This window comes from Cryptotermes secundus, unplaced genomic scaffold (genome assembly GCF_002891405.2).
Source record: "Cryptotermes secundus unplaced genomic scaffold, Csec_1.0 scaffold1894, whole genome shotgun sequence".
Lineage (NCBI taxonomy): Eukaryota > Metazoa > Arthropoda > Insecta > Blattodea > Kalotermitidae > Cryptotermes > Cryptotermes secundus.
In genome coordinates this window covers 574,423-599,986 of record NW_019718027.1, presented here as the reverse complement: position 1 = coordinate 599,986, position 25,564 = coordinate 574,423, and the positions used below count along the sequence as shown (strand labels likewise).

Below are 25,564 nucleotides of genomic sequence, written 5' to 3'. Positions count from 1 at the left end.
GAGTTGTGCGTGAGAAGAAATAGTGGGGAAGTGGTTGTAGCTACACTGTGGGAGGCAGGGTGGGTGACCCACTATTTTTTTTCGTGGCACTACAGCCGCAGTGGGCCTAGGCCTACCTCCATGAACTCCGTTCACGTGACCCACTGTTACTGATACCAATTTATAATCATTATCTGTAGATTCTAAAGAGTTCCCGCGTTGGTGTATACCACTCCAGTGATTGAGGTTAGCTCTTTCTAAGGGACCCAAATGAGTAGGTGTCTTCTCCCCTCACCTGAAGACGGTAACAGATGCAATTTCCGAAACGTCGTTTCTTCTAGTATCTAGAATACGGGGCGATGTAAAAGTCCAAAACCCAGTGATTCTGAGAATCATTACCTAGTTAGTCAACTTGACCAAATGTACTCCCCCTCTACGGGAACAGCTTTGTCTTGAGCAGTAGTTCTCGCACCATCTCTTTTTGCGTCACACCAGAATAAAATAGATAAATGAAATTTACAATAAAAGTGGACATATTTTTAAATAACATTATTTTTTAAAAGTAGTAGTCGTTACTGTGCAACCTACGATTCGTTACTGTGGTTATCAGCCTTCAACAGTGAAATAGTAACTAGAACCGTTTCGTAGGAGTGGGCGCCTGGGAATAAGTTCGCCCAGCCGTTGACTGGCAATGAACGCCTGGCTCAGACTCCGATACTCCGGCTTTTAGGCCACGCGTCACATTATAAAATTATCAGAAGAGAGGAAGGTGAATTTTGTTACAAATGCCGAATTAAGGAGCTGATAAAAATGCATATTTTATTTCACATTGTCATTCTTTAGTGTGGAGGGTAGACTTTGAGCCCAAGGTGCCGAAACCTTGCGGCACTCCCGTTGAGAATCTCTGGTCCAGAATTAATGCTCTGAGCATACATTCGGAGGTGGCATCCTGATTGAGGGCTTCGCTTAGTGGGGGGTGGAGTCCAGTTGGGTCCACTCACCACGGCAGCGACTGATTGGCCTATTGTAGCCTGCCCCGACTGATTATGATGATGGAGAATTTGGTGGAACGAAGATTGGCAGGGGAAACCGAAGGACTCGGAGAAAACCTGCCCCAGCGCCACTTTGTCTACCACAAATCCCACTTGACCAGACACGGGATCGAATCCGGGCCGCCGCGGTGGGAAGCCAGCGACTAACCGCTTGAGCTATGGGGCGGCCCTTCTACTCATAGTACTCAGAGCCTGAGCCTGAGACTGTCGGAAGGTCAGGAAATCATCATGTATACTTGGTGATGGTGCTGTGTGGACTATGTGACGATGCGATCAATAAGTTGAATTGTGGATGTATTGCTCACAAATACAACGTTGTAACTCCTGTAGGCCTATGTCGCAACTCGTCTTAGGCCCCCTGGAAACAAATTTATAGTGAGCGTGGTGCTATGAGGAGGCGATTTAGCTCAGTCAAATAGTGAGTAGGCTATGGACTGGGCAGCTGATTCATCGGGATTCGATTCCCGGTATAAGCACGAGAATTTTCCGCAACATCCAGACCGGCTCTAGCGCTCACCGAGCCATCTGTCCAGTGGGTCCTGGATTCGCTTCCTCGGAAAGTGACGCTCACTCTCCACTATAATGGAGGTGTAGTATGGGCGGAGCTATACCTCCACACCCCCATACGTCTTCATTGCCCTGTGCTTAATGAAGCCAAGTGACACTCACTCTCCATCTATAACGGAAGTGTAGTATGGGGGGAGCTATACCTCCACACCCCCATACGTCTTCATTGCCTGGTGCTTAATTAAGCAAAGGGATAACTGCAGATCTACGTGTTAACCCAGCTTCTTCCCAGCAGTGATGAAGAACAGACTTGGCGTCCAGTCGCTGTAAATTTAATGAGAACCGAGTTTCACAAGAACCGTTGTTAGGAAACGTCCTGTGTCGTGGAGAGTCGCAATCTGGTGGCCACCCTGTGAAAAGATCGGCGTGTCAGTTGGCGTGCTCCAGTCCGGAAAGGACCCTCCAGTTGTAACGAACATTTCTAGTTCTGCGTCGCTGGAGAAAAGGAGCCCCCCCCCTTCTTCCAGTATCAATGTCAGGGGGAGCTGAGATGCTGCACACATCTTCTGCAGCAGCTTCTCCAGAGCTGGAGCTGGACTCAACGGGTGGGGGGTGGGGTGGGGTGGGGGAGCAAAACCGTTGACCGCTTCCTCCTTCAGATGTTTTTGTTTATCAGTAGCGCGGTTTCATCTCCTGCAGGACGGCCTCACACTTGAAGGTAAGAACCTGAGCGTCCGAGCCTCTGAGACTCTCTCTCACATTACATGTTACGCTCCAAGTGGGTGGGGTGCGCGTGTGTACATGTTGTGAAGCGACAATTTATGCACAAATGGTCTTCAGTTAAGTCGTTCATTTGAAACGTGCTGAAGTTACCAAGCGGGGTAGCACGGCGGTAACACTCTGTAGACGCGTATTCGGAAGGCGCCCTGTTCGGATCTGTGCCGGAACACCGGCTATCCTGAGTGAGGTTCGTCGCCGTTTTCTTCAGTCCCTCCAGGCAAATACTGCGGTGGTATCTCAGTTGCGCTATAACCACTTCATTCCAAATCCTTTCATCTACGTCCTCCCGTTCGGTAGTACAGCCCTGCTAAATGAACCGGTCTCGGACCGGAAGAGAATCTGCAGGCAAAACTGTACTTTTGTATATTCTCATTTTTACGTTTTTAGACAGCAGACCGGAAGACGAGAGCCAGCAATATTTGAATCCTGCCAGTTCTTCTTGCCTCATGAATCAGATTTAATTTGTTACTGTCGTTCCCAAATATCTGAACTCTGCCTCATTTTCAAAGGCCACTAGCTGTCTATACGTATATATCGTGATTTTGCGCTGCATTCTGGTGACGAGACTTCGACGTATACTTTCTCTGCGTTTACCTCAAGACCAACCGGTTTACTACCGTCACTCACTCAGTTTATGGAATATATATTACCTCCCAGTAGATTGACATCATCGGCATAGACCAGCAGCTGTTGTGTCCCGTTTAATTTTAGTCCCACCTGGTTTCCCTGGACCTTCCTAATGGCATATTCTAAAGCAAAGTTGAAAAGGAGTGGCGATAAAGCGTCTCCTTGTTTTAGACCATTCTGGATAGGAAAATTATCAGACAAATGTTTACCTACACGGACTTTACTATACGTTTCATTTAAACAAATTTTAATCAGCCTAACCAGTTTCATATGTACCCCAAACTCTATCAGAATACTGTACAGTACTTCCCTCTGAACTGAATCATAGGCTTTCTTGAAGGCTACAAGTAGCTGATGCACTGTCTCATTGTATTCCTTTTTCTTTCTCTCTCTCCAGTATGTGACGAATCCAAAAGATCTGATCAGTAGTTCATCTGTTACGTAGAAACCCACACTGATTATCCCCAATAATTTCATCTATGTATGGACTTAATCTTGAGAGAAGAATATTGGATAAAATTTTGTGTGAAGTTGATAGCAGTGATATCCCCCCCATAATTACCACAGTCAGTTTTATCACCCTTCTTGTGAAATGGTACTATAATAGGCTCTTTCCGCTGGTCAGGCAAGTAGAAGTAGTTAGCTTATGGATCTTAGAACGTAATATTTCGCCTCCTGCTTGAATAAGTTCTGCCGGAATTTGATCACTACCTGGCGATTTACATTTTCAATTTTGCAATAGCAATTTCAAACTCAAAAGGGCTAGGATCAGGTACTAACGGCTCAGCTGTATGGATTTATTTCTGCCTAACATCACTGACCCTATGTACATTCAGTAACTGAGAGAAGTAGCTCTTCCACCTATTCAAAATGTGGGAACCTGCAAATGGACGACATTTCTCATCCTTTTCCACATATAGTGTAGGTTGGGAACCGTTCTGTGTATCTTTCCAATGTTCTTCATGTTACTGTGTGCTGCAAGCTTCACATGTCCACATCAGAACATTATCAGGACTCATATAATGGACTCGATTCACTGAAACAAAACTCTGGACTCTCCTTCACATCTTACGTTCATGCGGCGTGATAGCGCTCGACAATTCATTGCTATCGTAACCTGACGACTTGAGCCGCGCCATAGCTCAAGCGGTTAGTCGCTGGCTTCCTACCGCGGCGGCCTGGGTTCGATGCCGGGGTCTGGTCAAGTGGGATTTGTGGTGAACAAAGTGGCGCTGGGGCGGGTTTTCTCCGAGTACTTCATTCCACCAAATTCTCCATATCATAATCACACGGGGCAGGCTACAATATGCCAATCAGTGGCCGACGTGCCGAGTGGGCCCAGTTGGTCTCCACCCCCTACTAAGCGAACCTGACAACTTATGTTATTGACCGATTAATCGATTAATGATTAGTAGTTAACCATTTAAGAGTATTCGTGAGTTGACGGTACTGATATCACAAGATGCCGAAACGTCTGTCTGTGCACAAAGATGATTTCACCCTTCATAATTCCTCTCCTAGATTATGTGTACGGTTGCAGCTCTAGGAAAGGCCCATGTACTTTTGAAATTGTTCTGACGCCCGTAGGCTAATGTCATGAGGGCTCTATTTTGCCATCCGTTTCCGGAAGGAAGGTGACGGACATGAGGCAAAGAGACGCCGTGACCACACGGACACGCTCCGTGCCGGTGCGCGGTTCATTTCCCGCCACAACAGTGTCACGCTTCAGCAGCTTGTTTACCCGCAAATTTATGTGAAGACAAATTGTGTAATGGGTCTTCAGATTTGAAAACCGCAAGTTGGTGTGCACGTGATACAGACAGACAGGCAGGCAATTGTGTCGCTAGTTCCAAAAGCAAACGCAACTGAAGTGGAGTGCGATGCGCTCGACTGCAGGAGACCTTGAGAAGGCTGCAGGGTTACGGACACGTCCGAGATTTTCACGTCCTTGTGACCACTCTCGATGATCTGTGTGAGTTGCTCCCCGAACCTTCCCGACCACGCACATACTGCAAAAGAACTCTTGCATGGCCTTGTCCTCAAAACGTCACAGACGTCTGGAATTTGGAGGCAAATGCGCCGGTTAGTTTCGCCGTGTCACTATGTACGTCGGCTTTTCAGCAAGTATCGTAATAATAAGACAACTGCTGAATATATTGGGAACTTTACTCATTTCTGACAATATATCCCAGGTTTTGTTAAATTATATCAAAACGGCGGACACTTTACATGAAAACCTGCGTAAATTGTACGTAACTTGTTATATATATATATTTCTGAGCATTAATTGTTTGAAGCAAAAGTTGCAGAGAAGAAGTAGCATCAGACCTGCTGCATTCGGGACAAAGTTACTTACCTTGGTACTCTCTGTGTAACGTTGCCACTGCCCGCCTGCCTGTCAACTTTATTCATAAAATATCATCAAAACTGAAAACATGAAGCAGAAACGTGAACACACCAGAATTGTTAATAATCAATTTTTTAATTCGCATAGTGGAGGGTGGAGTCCAACTGGGTCTACTCGGCACGGCGGCCACTGATTGGCCTATTGTAGCCTGCCCCGGGTGATTATGATGATGATGGAGAATTTGGTGGAATGAAGATTGGCAGGGGAAACCGAAGTACTCGGAGTAAACCCGCCCCATCGCCACTTTCATTCATTCATTCATCGGTAATCTGTCATACGACAGGTCCACAGTCTCTTCCAAAACAGTTCCTTCACTTAATGCGATCTCAAGCTTTCTCCTTCAGTTAAAATATCTTCTTCGGTCTTCTTCCTCGTCTTTTCGGCACTTCTATCTGCCCCTCCAGTTTGTTTGTCTCCAGATGAAACATCTCGCATACATGGTATCTCTGTTTTTGGAAAGAGACTATCCAGGGAAAGTGATAATGTGGTAGTTTTTCCATTTGCTTTCCACATCGCAGTACAACAGCCGTTCAAACCACCCTGGTCACGCCTCTTGCTATACGAACTTGAACCATCTCGAGCATCATTTGCTCTGTGCTTCAAGTCGCTGCTGATGACGCTGCTTCCGGCATCAGTTTTTGGTTTTTGGTGTCTCTCTTCGTCTGATGCCTACCCTTTGACCTGTCCAGCAAGGGAGGCCCTGCCAGTAGCTACGCTACCGCTGGTATAGCTCTCAGGGTCCTTGGCATACTCAAACCCCCTCACCACCCTCACCCACCAACGAGGGGGATCGCCACTTTGTCCACCACAAATCCCACTTGACCAGATCCGGGATCGAAACGGGGCCGCCGCGGTGGGAAGCCAGTGACTAACCGCTTGAGCTATGGCGCGGCCTGGAAAAATCAAATCTTTAAACAATAGAAAATGTACAAAGTATCGCATTTCTCTTGATATCTCGAAACCTGTTTCCGTATAGAGACCCACAATTCTATTCGTAAGCAAATTCTTTCCCTTTACCTAAAGGGCCCATCCAGACCAACATTGGGGAGTCTGTGTGAACCATAGGGCAGCACGCGCATCTCCCATCGGAAATCTTCGCTGTTCATAAGACTTGCATGTGGCCAATCTGTGAACACTTCAGCAGAACACAAAATGCGTTACGTAAAACCAAACATATCAATGCAGAATATCGAATTAGACTTACAACAGAAGATGTGGAAAATTCATATACTGTATGTCCTTATGTAAACCAGGGCGCTACTCTGTTGCTATAATTATAAATCAAAATGTCTGACAAAGATCATGCTAAGATTCTCATATCAAAATTTACCATATTTTGAAAGAAGAGAGGGTTACAGGTACTCGTATTATTGAAAAAGTCCGCGTATAATCTCCTATCTCTCAGTGTAGATAAAAGTCAACAGATCTGAAATATATTTTCATCGAAGCGTGAATAACCGTTTATGAGGGATTTCATTCGTGTTTGCGTGTGAATCGGGCTCTCTTATGGATAATTATGGCGGATAATTGTAATTGCTCGACAGCTTCCAGTCAAAGTCTCCAATCTAGAATTAAAAAGAAACTGTCTTTGCCGCTGAGTCTACGTCACAAACCTTGACGTCAATGCCCCCTCTTTCACCGTGTTGTTGCTACAGGGGCGCAGTCCCAGCCAATCAGCTCGCCGACTTTCAATTTCAGAAACCCGAACGAGGCAGCTGCAAAGCCCACGCTTGTTAAGGTCCATGAGCTTTACAACTTAATGGGGTAAAAATCACTTTTCCGCTCTGCTTTCAGCCACTTCTGAAAAACACAACCCCCAAGCCGGCTGGCTTCTGAGGATTAAGTCATCGGAGGGGAACAAACACAGAACCTCCTGCTTGGTGACTGGCGTCCCCCATCGCTTGCCCATGACTCACGAGACTCGTCCGTTAGCGGCGTCCGTGTAGCGTCTTTTTTTGGTTGAACGTCAAGATCAGCCCATTACAGCGAAACGTGACTTCTCCGAGGAAGAATGAAATTCATAAACAAAAGAAGTACATTTAGAAGTTCGGTTCCTGCCTCTGCGGAGAGCACTGTGTAGAGCAGCCGGTTAGTGGTGTGTAGGGAAACATTCGCTGCTTATTTTGAGAACCGTAAGACAGACATAAATACTCTGTCTGAAAGAAAATGCACAACTTCTTTAATCTTAAAGCAGGTGGTGCAGATATTGGTCGCTTTACGGAGATCAGTGTTACGAAATGTTGCGCATAACCTGCGCTCAGTTTGCTTTTCATCCGAAATAACTTCCGAACTAAAATCATAATTTTATACTTAAATTCCTATAAAAGTCTCAAAGTCAGGCCCAGTGCTCTAGAATCAAGAGAAGATAAAAGCAGATGAAGGTAAAGGAAATGTTGGGCCGCGCCATAGCTCAAGCGGTTAGTCGCTGGCTTCTCACCTTAGCGGCCCGGGTTCGATCCCGGGTCTGGACAAGTGGGATTTGTGGTGGACAAAGTGGCGCTGGGGCAGGTTTTCTCCGAGTACTTCGGTTTCCCCTGCCAATCTTCATTCCACCAATTACTCCACAATCACCCTCACCTATCATCTGGGGCTGGTACAATAGGCCAGAAGTTGCCGCAGTACAAAGGACTTAGTCCACCCCACTAGCAATAAAAGAAGGGGGGGGGAAATGTTTCCTTTCCAGTCGCTGTTTACGCCATGTTTCTGTCAAAACAATTCTTTATTGATGTCTTGTGTAGGACAGCTGTGTCCACGATGTCTCTTTCGTGATATAGTGTGTTTCTAGTGTTTACATGTTTCGTTTCAGGTAATAAAACTGGATTTATTTTGAAGACTTTTGGGTCGTTCGGGAACAAATCATAAAATTGCGCCTATGGGACATGGCGATTCGCATTACGAAAATTCGATTTACTTGCTCTCTCCGGTAACTGAAGTATTCGTAAGCGCCGGGCCAGTCTGTACGTGCTACAACGGTTAATTTCAGACTTTTGAAAACCTTGGGGCACATATGTATCGATCTGAGAGAGTGGACATGAACAGAGGACAAGTTGCGCTTTCTTACGGCAGTTATGTCAAGGATGGTACGAAGCTATGGGCGATAAGTTCAGGCATTTGACAAAAACACTAATACAGTTTTTATAGAAATTCTCTAAGGGTACGCCACTTGACTGTCAGCAACGAAATGGAGAGAGAGCTCAGTCGGTATATCGATAGGCTTGACTGCCGTGGGTTCGATTCCTGGCACGGGTAAGGCATTTTTTCGTCTCCATAGTGTCCAGACGGGCTCTGGGTTCCACGCAGTCTCCTATCCAACGGGTGTCGGGGGTAAAGCGGCACGGGCGTCAAGCTGATCACTGATGTCCATCTAGTCCATCTAACGAAGTCCCACGCTTTAGTAACACACACGCAACCATGTAACTCTTAGTGGCTTATTTTCTTAAAGTTTTACTTTATCGAAACCCAAACGGATCATCCTGTATATGTCTTCTTCTATAACTGATCACAGTATTGAAGAACGTTCCACGTAAAATTGTTTACACCCGAGGCACTGGAACGTGGCGAGAGTCAGTACGTCGCCCAATCAAGGCTCCTCTACATAGGAGACTGTTCCGTCGGAACTGCGACAATTCAGGTAACGCCCAGGATTATTTTGGGCTGGCGGCCCATTGATGCTTCGGCAGCAGAATGGACGCGTATTTTGAGCGTCAGACCGTCGAACTACGCATCACAGGTCTTGTTTGGGTTGATTCGAGCCAAGGTTATAGTCTTCTGTAACGTGACGTCGTGTGGGAAAGAACTTTTCAACCAAAGTATAGTTCTTTCATCCCAGAAGAACGTAATATTACTCATAACATTGATATCGACAGAATTTCAAATCTCATGCACAGGATAGCTATTCAGCTCATCGAGATATTTTCTCTTGTTCTTGAAACCGAATGTTGTCACCGTCTTTATATAAGTTCGCCATTTTCTTGCCATTCTGAAGGAACACAGTCTCATTATATTCTGTCATCTGCATTTGCTTTACATAACTACACTCTCAAGTGGTTAGCACTCTACCTTCTTATTCAGAAGGTCTCAGGTTCGTATCTTACCCCGAGCGTCTGTCCCATTTGAAGTTTATTTCGTGGTTTCCGCAGGCTGTCCAGGAGAGTACCTGTAATTTGTTCACAACCGCTTTCCACGTCTTTTCCAATTCGTTAATGGCTAATGCTCCTGCCGTATTCAACACAGTTGACAGCGTCGTTAAGTAAGTGGTGAACGGGCCAAATGGGACCTACATAAATAAAACACACACTGATACTGGAGCGGTCTGTTGCCAAACAAACTGGGCATGTAGATACGCTATGAGACCTGCCGTGCCCACCTCAAAACGTTTCTCAGTGTTTCATTTTCTCAGTGTTTCAGTGTCCGAAATAGCTCGTCACTGCATTAACTTATCCTTGTATAGGCTCTGTATAGAAACGAGATCTGTGCCTAGCAATGAATTGTCGAGCGTTAAGACGTTACCTCACCGTAAGTAATGTAGTAGGTTACGAACGAGAGAGCAGTCTTTTGTTGTAATATATCATGTCTATTCTGTGAATATAAGGGGCACGCGGTAGCGTATTTAGTTGAGGCATTATTCTACAAGCCTGAAGGTCGCGGGTTCAAGTCCCAATGAGATCATTGGATTTTTTCTATTGGCCTAATCCTTCCAGCCGCACTATGGCCCTGGGGTTCACTTAGCCTCTAACAGAAATGAGTAGCAGGAATATTCTTAAGTTAAGGGTAAAGGGCGGCCGGCCCGTAGGGCTGACAACCTTGCCGCCATCTATGAGCCGATTGTCTAGAAAATGTGGGAGCCTCAACATCTCACAACGCTATGGGCCTCCAGGGCCTGTTACAGGGATAGCTTTACTTGAGTCTGCGAATATTCGTAATATTTTTATGTGGAAGTGTGAAGAATAATATTGTGGCATGTAGACACAACTCTAGGAAATGCCCGCAATACGCGCGTGCAACAATAGAAAAGGTATTGCAAGAAGTGTTTTCTATGTGATCCGCACCATGCCCATTGCTAGGCAACGGGTCGCTAAACATTCCTGCAGAAGCAGATGCAGGAACAGTAGGACACCTATTGTTAGGTAGCGAACCAATAAACAAGCATTCTTGAAAACAAGACAGTGCATTCTGTGGGGTCCGTGCCGAGGAATTATAAGAGGGCACAGAACAGAGTAGAACGGAGGAGTCAGTTCCACCATGTGGAGGCGGGGTCGAATAACTCCACCGTGACCCTGCGAGTCGTAGGAGGCGACGAAAAAGGAAGTCTCAAATCTGAGACAGTAAAATATGGTCACGAGTCCCAAGGGACTCGGACCCGAATAAGACTGCGCTGACTAGGGCCAGCAGCATATACAAAAGGCAGATCCGTCCTCTCGTCAGAGAAGACGCCCCACAGAAACAAGACCGTAACGGTCAAACGGTAATAATTAATATCTGGTCATGAGCCCCAAATGGGGCTCGACACCAAGATTTACTGACTGACTGACCGTCAGTCGCAATGTGACTTTGACTTGAGTAGAACGGAGAACGAGAACGAGAATGGAGTGTGTCCTAGTGATTTGTGAAGTGGGTAGATCAGCGGTAGCGCTATAATTGGTTCAGGGTAAGAGAGATCTGAAAGAAGGCGTTAATAAATCCAATCATCCAATCCAGAACTCGTTGTTATTAGTTGCGGAGCCATAAACACGTGACAAGGGACTTTTTCTTTTAATGCTATTGGGGTGGGACTAAGTCCCTTGTACTGCGGCCACTTCTGGCCTATTGTATCAGCCCCAGATGATAGGTGAGGGTGATTGTGGAGCAATTGGTGGAATCAAGATTGGCAGGGGAAACCGAAGCACTTGGAGAAAACCCGCCCCAGCGCCACGTTGTCCACCACAAATCCCACTTGATCAGACTCGAGTTTGAACCGGGTCGCCGCGGTGCGAAGCCAGCGACTGACCGCTTGAGCTATGCCGCGGCCTACAAAGACTTAGTCCCACCCCACTAGCAATAAAGAAATGGTTTCTGGTTGCCTTGAAAGTAAGGTACGCCCAGCTACGGTTGAGCCCTCTTACGTAGACGTTGAGGAGTTGGTGCGCGACTGCAGGACAGTGCGAGCTCTTACGTGCTGTGCGGGCTGCGGGTTTACTCAGCGCATTCATCCCAAATGTGTGACGACTATTAGTAATTGTTATGCTTAGAACTTATGCATATGCACCAAAATTACAAAAGAGAAACGGATTGTGTGCATTTATAGATAAATAAATGTTTGTGGGGGGAGTTATGTGGGTCGTTGGCCTCTTTTGCGTTTTTGAATGATTTAGCTTTCATATTTCGCACATTAACGTCGGTTCTTGTATAAAATATAATGCACTGCTTGTAATTATCACGAGTTAACACGCAATATGAAGGATGCATGTGTGTAGACGGAAAGCTTACAAACGTGTGCGTCTGCTGGTCAGCATACTTACCGTTTTAAACAGCTTGGTACTTTGAAAAAAAAAAATCTGTTAAGGTGCATTATTCTGAGATAAGAAGAAAAGTTGTTCCCGTTGCTTAATTAAGCATCATGTCACGATGACATATGGGAGAATGGAGGTATAGCTCCAAACATATTTACCCTCAGCACTCGTAGATGGAGATGAGTGTTCAGCTACACAGCCCGGCCGCTTTAGGCCCTTGCAACCCGTGATCTAAGCTCTTTACCAACTGAGCTACCGGCCCCTGTGTACATAAAGCGGGATCCGTAAGAGCTCTGTACGATATCCTATCAGCGCGTGTGTGTGTGTGTGTGTGTGGACTTCGTTTGTAAATTCTGAAGGCTTCAGTTTGCTCAGACGTCAGCATCTGCCTGTCTCGCCTTTCCTGTGTACTAACATGCGTAATTGTTGCCGTGGTTACCCATTATTTGGGGTTTCAAATGCAGCAATGCAGCGTTGCAGATTTTGGGTCGAATCGACGCCTAGTCCATGGTTACATCTAAATTCACCAAATGTCTCTGCTACACAGGTACATCTTCAGGTATGATGATTTTCTTAAATTTATGTACTTCACTGTAACATGTTGCCGTTGTTTCTAGCGCATTCTCAACGAAAAGTGAAAAAATTCAACTGCTGCCTATTCCATACCTGTCCGTCTTCCGCACGTAAGGACTCGGGCACCACGAAAGGAATTTCTTCGAAATTTTACATTGCTGCGTGATATTGTCACGATTTATATGTATATATATATGACTATAGACGGGGTATGGACTGGTGAATGGATTTATTGACCAGTTATACACATCGTTCGCAACTGCAAGTAATTGCAGTGCTGTCGCTGGTCTCCACGCTTTACCAATCACTACAGCACCAGCTAAGCCTTTCGCAGCCTGCTGTGCTTTCACAGCCCGTTTCCTTGGAACGGTTTCTAACAGTGAAAATTCTTTAGCTTCATGTGCTCAGGTTCTATCTTCACAGCATCTCTTACAGAACTCAACTCTCAACTGATTATCTCCCAGCCTGACGGCAATTTCACACCGACTTCCTAAACTTCTCTTCACATACTGACATTCAACTGACTCTTCTCTTCACAGCGGGATTTTCAACTCTCAACTGAACTGGATTACCGTCTCCTCTCAGCCTCCCTTGCGGATCTAAACTCAACTGAATTTGTTGCCCCAACTCTTCTTTATAACTACTTTGCACTGACCGAATGGAAAACATCGTTTCCAGCAGTAACTATTTTTGTGGATGCGTGTTTACGGATCCGTTTCTTAGAAACGGGTTGCATATCCCCGTCGTTGTACTGTTGCATGCCTGTATATTGCTGGGGTTACCTAGCAACGGCTGCTGTTTACAAAGTCGCCACTTAGCCAAAGTATGCAGAAGTGTGATATCAGATTGACACATATATTGGACATTTCCTCTATTCTCACTTCGGTTAAGGAAACACAGTGTTTCGGGTCAGAGCTGTACTTCCGTCATCAGGTAAATTTATAAGACCTATGTCGAATCCATTAAACGGAACTAATTGTATCCCCCTGTTCCTTGCTTCCGACATTCACGGTTTCTGTGCCCTGACTGAAACGTCTTGTGTTACCAGCAGACAGATATTAGCTTCAGTTAGAGAAACAAACAGAACCGGCATGACGATGGAAGCAAATCCAGCTTCCGAAACAAAGTGAGACAGTGGGAAAGACGATTTTCTTACCTCGGAGGTGACTAACATCAGTTTGTTGACACGTTCCAATTCTGGTGAAAATCGGACAGCAGTGATGGACAGTCCACGTGAAGCCCTGCACGGATCTTGAGACTGGATTGCGCTAAAGTAGCCAAGTATACGCCGGAGGAAAGCTTGTTGAAGAGAGAAACAAACACGTTTTGTTTCACATACACTTTTTCGTTAAATCCTGCGTTTTAGGTACAGTAAGGTGGAGGTAAAGTTGCCCCTGTGCTTACCTAATTAAGCACTACTCCATGAAGGCGTATGGGGGAGTGGATGTTTAGCTCCACATTTTCTTGACCTCAGCACTAGCTAGAAGTGAGTGGTCAGCATCACGCCCCGGCCGCGTTACCCACGGGGAAACAGCCCCTGGTGCCCATTGGATAGGTGGTTGGGTGGGCCCCAGAGCTGGTCTGGACGACATGGAGAAGAAGACATTCTTGACGCTAGCGGGACTCGAACTCTGACGCCCCGGTCGTCCAGCCCGTAGCCAGTCGCTATACCGACTGCCCTATCCCGGTTCCTCTTTTATAGTAATATAGTACATAGTAATGAAACAAATTGGACACATCTTACTAAAGCTGTTACGTTATGCCTTGTGGACCCTGGCCGCTTTTTTCAGCTTCTTAATCTACACAGAGTCGGTGGGATTCCTTGGGCGGGAGATCAGCCCGTCACAAAGCATCTACCTATACACAGCGCGTAAACGCAGAAAAAATGCACACACACACACACACACATCCATGCCTAGAGTGGGATTCGAACCCATAATCACGATGTTTGAGCGCGCGAAGGCGGTTCATGCCTTAGACCGCGCGGCCATTGTGATTGGCTGTCATGCAGAAATCTGTGCCGTCCTGTGCTGTAGCAGACGGGATGTATGTTCGGACAACTGGACAACTGGACAGCTGGACAGCTGGACAGCCTGCGTAGTATTCTATGCAACACAGTAACTTATGATGAATTTCTTTCGCGAAGTTAGTATACATATCACGAGTGAAGAATGAAATAAAGTTCTTGTATCAAACAAAAACAAACTCCGTGGCTTGTAGTCCGCAAGCGATCTATACAGACCGAGCGACCGCCGCTTATCGGCGAAGTTAGTGCCAACTTTAGCGTATAGAGGGTGTCGCGTGGTCAGCGCAACGGATCCCCACGGCCGTTAATTTCGGGTTTCTAGACCGAAAGTTCTTGTATCATCTGATTAAATTTGAGAAATATTTAAATTAGTTTTTAACGTTCGATATTCAATTCATTTTAATTGGTACTAACCCCTGTAGGTAAGTGATGCAGTGAAGCAGCTTACAACATAAGATATACCTGAGGATGGCCACATGAGGTCGAAACACGTTGCATGAAGAACGAAAGAAGTGAATGGAATACGAGAGTATGTGCTGCCTTATGCGGAAACTGATAGCATTATCCCCACATTGTGACATGCCCCTAAATCAGCACATGGCTGCTGCATGATACTGTCCCACACTTAACCGAAATGTAATCGCCTTTGCATGAAGCTCACATAACTAAGCTCGTGGCTATTTTAACGGCACTCTTTTTTCCCTTGGCACTACAGCCCCAGTGGGCCTAGGCCTACCTCCATGAACTTCTCCGTTCACTTCGGTTTTTCTAGATCTTACACATACTGTAGGACTCCTTGGGTGGGTGATCAGCTCGTCGCAAGGCCTCTACTTGTACATAAACACAGAAGCATACATGCCCTGAGTGGGTTTCGAACCCATGATCCCGGCATCCGAGCGAGCGAAGACAGTGCATGCCTTAGACCGCTCGGCTACCGTGACCGGCATTTTAACGGCACTTACCCTACGTTTACCCGAAAGTTGCTTTTTTCACATGGAACACACAGACCGGTATCTAGTGCCTTGTTTGTAGGCATTGACCCTTAATTAACAGGTTGCCTAAGTAATGCCACCCTCTCCAGACTAACAAATTGCCTGATTTATGGTACTACCCCCAAATTAACCTGAAAATAATGGACTGAAAATGTGAGTGAGAACAGCAGGTCCGACGGACGACGCTCGAGCCGGCCGCTTCCCGCGAGCTCCTGCAGTGTATCAGAGTAACGTCTGTTTCGGGTCGAACTCTGGACAGCCCTGTGAGTGCGCCGTGCCAGCGACCGCGAGCCGAGAGAGACAGAGAGCGTGCGAGTTTGCTGAACCCTCCTCTGATGGCAGTAGTCGATATTAGCGGGAGGGTGACGTCATGCCGCAGAACTAGCAGCGAGGCCGAAGAAACTAACTTACGTCGAGAGAAGGCCTTATCCTGAGCAAAAATACTCGTCCTTCGCCCGGGCAATGAAACACTTATGGGGAAGTGGAGGTATAGCTCCTCGCTTTCTTGATTTCAACACTATATGTAGAAGAGAGGTCAGCTTCACGTCCCGGCAGGTTTAACACCCGTATAAGGGGCCCCCTGTGTCCAGTTATAGAAGGAATGTTGGGCTTCTCAGCTGGACGCGGTGCTGTAAATCGAAACACAATCGTACGCTCTTGCAGCCTAGTCACTATACTGACTGAGCTATCGCAGATAATTTAATAGCCGAAAAAGTTTAAAGAAGCAATAGTACTTAAAGTTACTTCTTAAATTGGGCCGCGCCATAGCTCAAGCGGTTAGTCGCTGGCTTCCCACCGCGGCGGCACGGGTTCGATCCCGGGGGCTGGTCAGGTGGGATTTGTGTTGGACAAAGTGGCGCTGGGGCAGGTTTTCTCCGAGTACTTCGGTTTGCCCTGCCAATCTTCATTCCACCAATTGCTCCACAATCACCCTCACCTATCATCTGGGGCTGGTACAATAGGCCAGAAGTGGCCGCAGTACAAGGGACTTAGTCCAACCCCACTAGCAACAACAAAAAAATTACTTCATAAATTACTGTAAATAAATTATTTAGATGTAGAAATAAACGTCAGAAATAAGACTCGCGCATCGTTTTAACAACCGTGGTTACCGTACATATTTGCACGACTACAACTTAATATTTGTGGAGTTTCTGGGGAGAAGCAGTACATTTGACAGGTCTATCTTACTCTCTAACACACCTTCACCAGAAGGGCAAATGGGCATTGCCTGGGAACTTTCAAAGCCGAAAAGTTTTCCTGCTCCCTCCTCTCTCTTCCTCTCTCTTCCTCTCTCTATAGGCGATCATGTATAAGATTCAACTCGCTGAACAAAAATGCAAGTTCGGTTAAAATATTCTCAGGTAGGACAAAAGGGCGTTCGTCTTGACCTGACCTCTATGTTGCGTGTGGTGAGAAGAGAAGGGGAATGCCCCAAGACGTAACTGAGGGAGGGTGACGCACAGTAGCTAATGCCCTATACTACAGCCCTTAACACCGGTTGCAATGCACTGTGCGGACGCACCCTCACAGAATAGAATCAAGTTACGATGCATGAATTCACTCGAACATCTGAAGCTTTCCGTTAAGGATTGCGCAATAAATCATTATGAAATACTCCACAAGAGAACTGAACTAACGCCATCCTGTAGCTAGGGATACAACTCATCAAAGAGTCGCTGCGCACGCCCACGGAAGTTGTACTGAAACTGGGAGTCCCGAGCGAGTAGACATACCTTCCTGACATCTGTTGATGGAAGCATACCCGACTGTAATGTTAATTGCAACACACTAGCGCCAGAAACCTTTAGATATAGTGATGAATGTTACAGGATTTCCCTTGTCAAAATATCCCTCCCAAGGCCTTTACCACTAGATCAAATTCTTCCACTAACTAAAGGCATCCCTGTAACAGGCCGTGAAGGCCCATAAGGTTGTGAGACGTTGAGGTTCCCACATTTTCTAGACAATCGGGTCGTAGATGGCGGTAAGGTTGTCAGCCTTACGCGCCGTCCACCCTTTACCCCCAAGAATATTCCTGGTAGTCATTTCTGTTAGAGACTGAGTCGACCCCAGGGCCATAGTGAGGCTGGAACGATTAGGTAAATTGAAAAAATCCACCTCATCGGGATTCGATCCCGCGACCTTCCGGCTTGTAGCATAGTGCCTCAACCAACTACGCTACCGCGTTCCCCCTCCATTACACCGTTCGGGAGATATTAATAAAAATGTATTGAAACTTTGCTTTAGAGCCTCTCTACACATACAGTAAGCTATAACATGTTCCTGTACAGTCGGGGAAATTAGTTCTGCACACTGTTGCAGGCCCCTATCAGGCTGTTCGGTGTCAGCAGAAACCTAAATAGCTTTACACCCTCTCTGCACCTACAGTAAGCTGTAACGTGTTCCTGTACAGTTTTTCACACTGTTGCAGGTCCCTATCAGGCTGTACAGTGACAGCAGGAACCTAAATAGCTTTACAGCCTCTCTACACCTACAGTAAGCTATAACATGCCGTCCGTCTCGAATGAGGTTTTTCGTGGTGTTCGTCAGTCTAGCTTGGCTTGCCGCCTGTTTTTGCTGGTTTCTTGCTTGGCTCACAATTCGATCCAAAATATGGAGACAATATGATCCTCCGAAACGTCAGGATCGAAGCACAATAGACGACTGTAGGTCGCGGTGCAAGGGTCGAGGAGGCTTACCCCTCATACCTTCATTCATTCATTCAACGTCAGGATCTCTCCGAATTACACGGTGTTACAACTCAGGAGACAACACTCTTCATTGAAACTGTTATTTTACTAAATATGTCGATTTAACGCTCAATAGGACAATAAGGTGGTACAAGTGAGGCGAGACACTTCCTGCTCTGAGGCTAAGAATAACAGACTCTGGGAAGTGTTCCTCAGCGTGTGCGCCGCGGGCCAGCAGAATCTGAACAATATATTATTTTTTATGTATGATGGTCTATATAACAATTGCTCGAAAGTACATAGCGCCGAAATGAAGTGCTGATTAGTGTGTAACGAATTGCAAAGGACGTGAAAGGATAATTTGAGGTACTATTGTGGCTTTTGCTTGCAGGAACCGAAGAAAACCACGGACCTGAGTCTGAATAGTCTGTCTGTTGACCAAGTTTCGAACCAATCACCTGCTGAAAACATGTGACAAACGTTAGGTCACGAGCTAACTTACTTAGGGCTGGCCGAGTCTAGTGTTGTTCGTTGTGTGATGTCTGCAAATGCGAGGTGAAGCGACTGAGAGCAGTTTTGCGCTCACTAAGCTCCGTCACAGGAGAGTGCAGGATTTGTTTATAATATAACGTCAATACAGTGAAGTCAACTGCACTTTCTTCAGGCAGTCAGTAATTACTCTAACCATAAGGAACTCCATGTTCTTATCATTATCATTATAATTACTGGACAAGAATGTCCATCAAATTCAGTACAAATGCCCAGTTAAATCCAGTTTACACCATCTTCGTCATATTTTTGTAGTACTTCTTGTCTCTCGCACATTTATTGTGCATAACCTGCAGAATCTGCAGTAAATGTTTATGTTCAATAAGTACTGGCTCGTGAATGAGTTATGCGCAGTGGTGTAACTCACATATTCTATTTGTTCACTTAGGTGTAATTTTAATTCTTGGACTAGGACTTTACTCAGGTCTGTCTGGTAAGGTTAGGACGGTGTATCGTTTCAGCCCGTGTATAGTTTCGCTATTGTCTAGTAGGGTCACTGCTAGTGCAATCGTGTGGTTTCATGATTTTCTGTATTCCGCCTTTTTATTTCACTGAGCACTGTGTTCATTTGTAGATCTTGTGGTTGTTTAATATATATTTTAGTGCTGAAAGTTTGAAACTATCCCAGCACTACTTGAAAGAGAAGCGAAGTAAGGAAACGCATGTGGAGATGCCCAAACACAGGACTTTGCATATGCATGGTAGTTTTCTTTGGGGGAGGGATGAGACTGAGCCCACTTGGTACGTCGGCCACTACTGGCCTATTGTACCAGCCTCGGATGTTAGATGAGTGTGGAACAGCCGGTGAAGTGAGAATTGGCAGGGGAAACCGAAGTACTAGGAGAAAATCTGCCTAAGTGTCACTTTGTCCACCACAAATCCCACACAACATGACCTGGTTTCGACCCCGGGTCTGGTCAAGTGGGATTTGTGGTGAACAAAGTGGCGCTGGGGCAGGTTTTCTCCGAGTACTTCGGTTTCCCCTGCCAATCTTCATTCCACCAATTGCTCCACAATCACCCTCACCTAACATCTGGGGCTGGTACAATAGGCCAGAAGTGGCCGCAGTAAAAGGGACTTAGTCCCACCCCACTAGCATTAAAACAAGCGCTATGGCCTAGCCAGTAGTCAGGGAAACAAATATGGTGGCTCCCCAATTCACATCTAAACAACACGGAAATACTCAGTTCCTACGTCACAGGGAGCAGCATTAATCATTACAAAGATACTGTGCCAGGAAGCAAACGCTGTTGTTCTCAGAACCATGCGAAACTTGAAAAACTGTGTGGGTAAATGTTGTGGCTCATATAGTTAAGCAGAAAGCAGGTTTGAAATCTCCATGGCGGACAGATAAGATACGACTAACCTTTTGTGTCCTCCCTCGTGCATGGCTTCATACCCCTGACCTCAATGCTCGGTGTCTCATGCGTTTTATTATAGAAATCCAGTCGAATCGCTCAGTGCTTGCACCAACCACGGTTACATGGTAATCCGACCTCCTATGAAGTTAGTGAGACCTGTGCTGGCAACTTCTCGTCAAGATAAAGCAAATTGAGTCTACACCTTGTTTTGCTCAATCTGAGGAAGTGGTTGTGGCATATTTTAACCGTTTGGAGAACTGTGGGTTTACTTGTATACAACATCGAAACACGCTTTATTTTGCCTGCACAGTGTACTTCTGTGTTCTTTGCGCGTCTCCCAGTAAACAGTGATTATTATCGCTAATAGAATCAACCAGTTGTTCTTTGTAATGGATAGGAAGTGTGTTTTCTGTGAAGTAGTAACAGAATTTGCAATTCTCATTTCAATGAGTATCACTCTACAAAGGTACCACTAAGCTCACCCGCTGAGGTTCCGTGCAGCCTTGCAAGAATCTGGGCCATGTGACGTCACACTGCCACATTCTTCAAAAGGGGCCCTCTGTATGGGGGTGCCTATCTGGCTGTTCACATTTACAATAAACAAGACGGACAAAGGATACTCATTTCGACTTACGCCGGATTAATTAAGATGATCTGATTTAACCTGGTTCTCAGTTCGATGCCTGATGTTCTCGCAGCTGTGTATATTACGACTCTGGTCTTGTGGAACGTAGCGCCATGTAATTAACGTGCAGGAGGGACCTCCTCACTGAAGGTGGATGCAGAAGTTTTCTCCGAAACGTCGAAACCTATCTAACAGACCATACAGCGTCACTCTGCACGCGGCAGAAATTTTGTGATTCTTGGATAATTTCACGACTTTTTTCAGCTGCAGAAGTGATGACACAGCGAATGTTGTTAGCTTCACGCACCTCCCGCTTTACCCCCGGTACCCACTGTATAGGAGGCTGGGTGGGCAACAGAGCCGGTTTGGACATTGAGGAGAAGAGAAAATTCTTGATCCTACCGGGATTCGAACTACGACCCCTTGGTCGTCCCGTCCGTAGCCAGCCCGACTCTGAACTCAATTCGAGTCCGCTCCGCTGTACTCAACTGCACTGCACTCACTGACTAAACTGAACTGGGACAAAGGCAATATAGGCGGGATCAGTATTTCAGTAATTGGTTCCTCACAGAAATGAAATAGAACGATAGGAAGAGTAGGCATGAACCTGCGGGACCGGAAGTCTGCGCAGCTCTGAGTTCTACACGGAAGTCCTTGCTGTGGCCCTCCTTGAAGCACGTTCTGTTCCGTCGGTCTAACTGATCGACTCGTGTGCTTCGGAGAGCCCAGGTTTGAATCTGGCTCGGAAGCTGAATATCCTGGCCGTTGTTTTATCATTCGCTCTAGACAAGAACTGAACATCGCGGTCGAATGACCCGCATTTCCGCTTCATATCTGAAAGACCTGAGGTTCATATCTGAGGTTTCTAGAGATTTCTCTCACAGCCTCCAGGCAAATTCTGTGTCAGTAGAGGAAACCCTGGTAATTTGAAATGAACGGTCAAGAAGAAATAACACAGTATTTCCTCTGTTGTGTGGCGCAGCGCGGCGGAAAATGTCGAAACTCAGAAATGTACTAAGACGAGTTCTGTTATTTGGTGCCGTCGGAAATAATTTTGTTTGGTTCTGTTTCGCCTTGGAGGATAATATAGCATATTATGGTGGCCTGCTGTTCTATAATACCCACGCTATTAAGGCATCGGTTTAAATAAATCATTTTTCACCCATTACTTAATTACTTACTTACTTACTCATGGAGCTGAGCCCTTCTGGAGGAGCCACCAATTCTGCAGCTACTCAAGAATTTCCCAGCATTTTATGGAACCCGAAGTTTCATCACCGTGTTCACAAGAGCCCTCCACTGGTCCCTATCCTGAGCTAGATCTATCCAATCCAATCCACACCATCCCATCCTATCTCTGTAAGATCCATTCTAATATTGTCCACCCACCTACCCCTTGGTCTTCCCTGTGGTCTCTTTCCTTCTGGCTTTCCCACCAATATCGTATACGTATTCCTCGTCTCTCCCATTCGTGCTAGATGACCTGATCACCTCATCCTCTTTGACGTGATCATTCTAATTATACTTAGAGCAGAGTAAAGCGGCCTCCGTAGTCTAGAGGTAACGTTTCAACCTCATGAATCGTAGTACGCGGGTTCAAATACCTGGCGGAGGTCGTCGAATTTTTAAGGGCGGAAAAATTCAGGGAACAAGTCCTCCGGGAGGGACTTTAAGCTGTGTGTCCCGTGTCATAGCTTAACGGCACGTAAAAGAACCTCATATCTCGAAAGGAGGTCACTGAGCCAAATTAACGGACGTTTCCCGCCCAACAGCAGTCACTAATACCTCTGGTAGATGGGGGAAGCATCATAGATACCGCTCAAGCTAGTAGAGACCGATCTCGCTGACTGGGCGGGACTGATGGTAAGCACCAGTACCGGTAGGATATAGAGACTGGTAGAATATCATAGAGGGAAGCACAATGGACCAAGACAGGTCTAAGTGCATGGGGAAACCCACCCTCTCCAATAACTAACTAGAGTAGAGTACGAATTGTGAAGCTCCTCATTATGCAGTTTTCTCCCACCTCCTGTCACTTCATCCCTCTTTGGCCCAAATATTCTCCTCAACACCCTGTTTTTTTTATTTCACCTATTACACTCCAGTAATGTTGTTAAATGCAGTAACGGCATAACGATTTTTAAACACATTTACGTTACAGCGCCAGTGACCTCACATTTGCTATATTGCAGGCCATTCCGTCCGCTACACACCTCCTGCACGGAGACTCTGAGAAGGAACGATTCGCCGTGTTTTTGGGAGTAATTCATGTAAAGGAGGGTACATTTTTCTAAGTAAATTGCGACAGTTTTCTTCAGCGGATTATCATTTATAAAGATGTACATAAAAACAGGGCACGTTCCTGTGAATTACTACTGGCCGCAATTGGTTCCTTCCACTTCATCGTTCTTCATACGTACACAGTATTTACGGTTAACATAACATTCTTAGCCTTTCAAAACACAGTGGTTATTATAAGTACCACCTGCTTAATATTAAAGAGTTCCGCATTTTGCTCACACAGCTTATTTATGTGCACGGCATCTCGAAGCGGCAGCAATTATTTCCCTAAACGACTTTTCTTTTGTAACTAAGCTGAATTTTACGTTTATTTTTATTCTATTTTTATATTTAGATAAACCTGAGGCTTCAAAACTTTAAATAACTAAATAACAAATAAGTGTATTAATGCAGGCAAGTGCTGTGGAAGTGCGATTACATTAAAATAGACCGCGACCACTTCCACGTCGTTTCCAGATCGTCAGTCACAGTCATTCTCAGATTCTACGTTGCATAATCTGTCTAAGCTTATCTGAAAGTCCTTCGCTAAATGAACGAAGAAACAAATGCCCCATAAAAGGTGAGACTGTCTCGCTAGGTACGGTGCCGCGTCTCGTTCCCCACGAGATCAGAACCGCAGAAAGTCAGAAGCCGTCAAGGTCACGCCGGATCCCCTACTTGTCATTCTGTACACGGCGCGATAAGTGACCGGAACTCCTCCGTCTGACTATGGGGGGGGGGGTACACAGACGCCAACATTCCCTGTAACACAAATGGACCTAAAGGCTTCACTTAGCAATATTTGAAGCGCGCCCTTATCGTCAAGCTTAAATCATGATGACATGAAATTCGACTAATTCTGGTCGAGAATTCATCGCAAGTGTCGTCGCCCGGTACACAAGCTTTCTCACCATAATTTCTTTCTTCCATATTCCTTTCAGTCCTACATATCAGCGCAAACGTTTTACACCAGCTCCACGAATAACACACACAAATAGTCAATCGTAGACAGTTTCCTCTATACATCATTCTACATTTCACTCTGTTTTTTCCTTTGGTGCTACAGCCCCAATTTGGGCCTCGGCCTACCTCCATGAAACTCTCCGTTTCACTTCGGTCTACTAGATCTTAGACATTCGGTAGGACTCCTTGGGCAGGTTATCAGCTCGTCGCAAGGCCTCTACCTGTACACAAACACAGAAAAACGCACACAAACATCCATGCCCTGAGTGGGATTCGATCCCACGATTCAGGCTTCCTAGCGATTGAAGACCATGCATGCCTTAGACCGCTCGGCTACCCTGACCGGCACTACACTTCACATATCCACACCAAAATGGTATCATTTTACTCAGAGAACAGATTCGAGAAACTGACACTGAAGACTACTCGCTCGTTCGTCACCTACTATGTAATTTATTTACATGAAACTTATTAGCGTTGTTGTGCCAGCCCGAATAGGCATAATGGCAATGACAAATCACATGCTCACAGAATTTGTATACATGAAGAATGGCTAGAAATTTGGTTCGTACCTCGCAGGGAACACGTTGCGTCTGTATCACAGCCCCAGATGTAAGCGGAAGGGCAAGGGCAAGGAAGATCAGAGCCATGGTTAGGAGCACAGGTGGAAAATGGACAGGTCCTTCCAGGACCCACCCCCGCGTGGGTCTCATGAGTACTTTCCCTACAAATTGTCTTCCGATTTGTCTACTCGTCACATGGTACAGACCGGATCTAGGACCCGGATGACGTTTCTTCACGATAAAGCGGCCGGGGCTTGAAGCTGACAATTCACCGTCACCTAGTGCCAATGGTGTAGCTGTACATCCACTCCCCGGACTTCTTCATGGCGTGGCGCTTAATTAATTGCAGGGGAGAGTTTTTCTTTTTGTATTTATATGTACATGCTTACCCATCGCGTTTTTTCCCTTGGCACTAGAGCCCCAGTGGGCCTAGGCCTACCTCCATGAACTTCTCCGTTCACTTCGGTTTTTCTAGATCTTACACATTCGGTAGGACTTCTTGGGCGGGTGATCAGCTCGTCGCAAGGCCTCTGCCTGTAGACAAACACAGAAAAGCGCACACCAAACATCCATGCCCTGAGTGAGATTCGAACCCACGATCCCGGCTTCCGAGCGAGCGAAGACAGTGCATGCCTTAGACCGCTCGGCTACCGTGACCGGCACCCATCTCATACAAGTGAGATAATTCCCGAACAAACAGACTTACACCTGAAGATGGAGGGAGCTGCACGTTCCTCTGAAACGTCGGTATCCGACTACAAGATCACACTCTGAACCATCAAGAATTACATGGCTAGACGATCCTCGTTGGCTGGAAGGCAGGCAATCCCCGCTCCTGCTAGTAGTCCGGAACTGGGGCAGTGCGTCAGGAAAGTGAATCGCTGTTTCGCACAGGAATAATGTTATTATTGGGTGGCTGAATTCTCCAGCAGGCACAAAATGACTAAAATAACAAATATTCACCAATTTTACTGTCTGAAACGAAACATGTAAATATCGGAAGCAGATCATGCTGCAAATATTCGACACATAGATGTTTCGCTCTGTTATACCACTAACGTTTGTCAAAATCATTAAAATAAGAAACAGAAAGCTCCTA

The 25,564-nt window shown here is 46.0% G+C and overlaps 1 protein-coding gene across 6 annotated transcripts in view; it reads left to right on the top strand.

Annotated features, from left to right (window-relative positions):
* LOC111863799 overlaps nucleotides 1-25,564 on the top strand; it is a 512,607-nt gene that overhangs the window by 232,815 nt on the left and 254,228 nt on the right. The window lies entirely within an intron of this gene.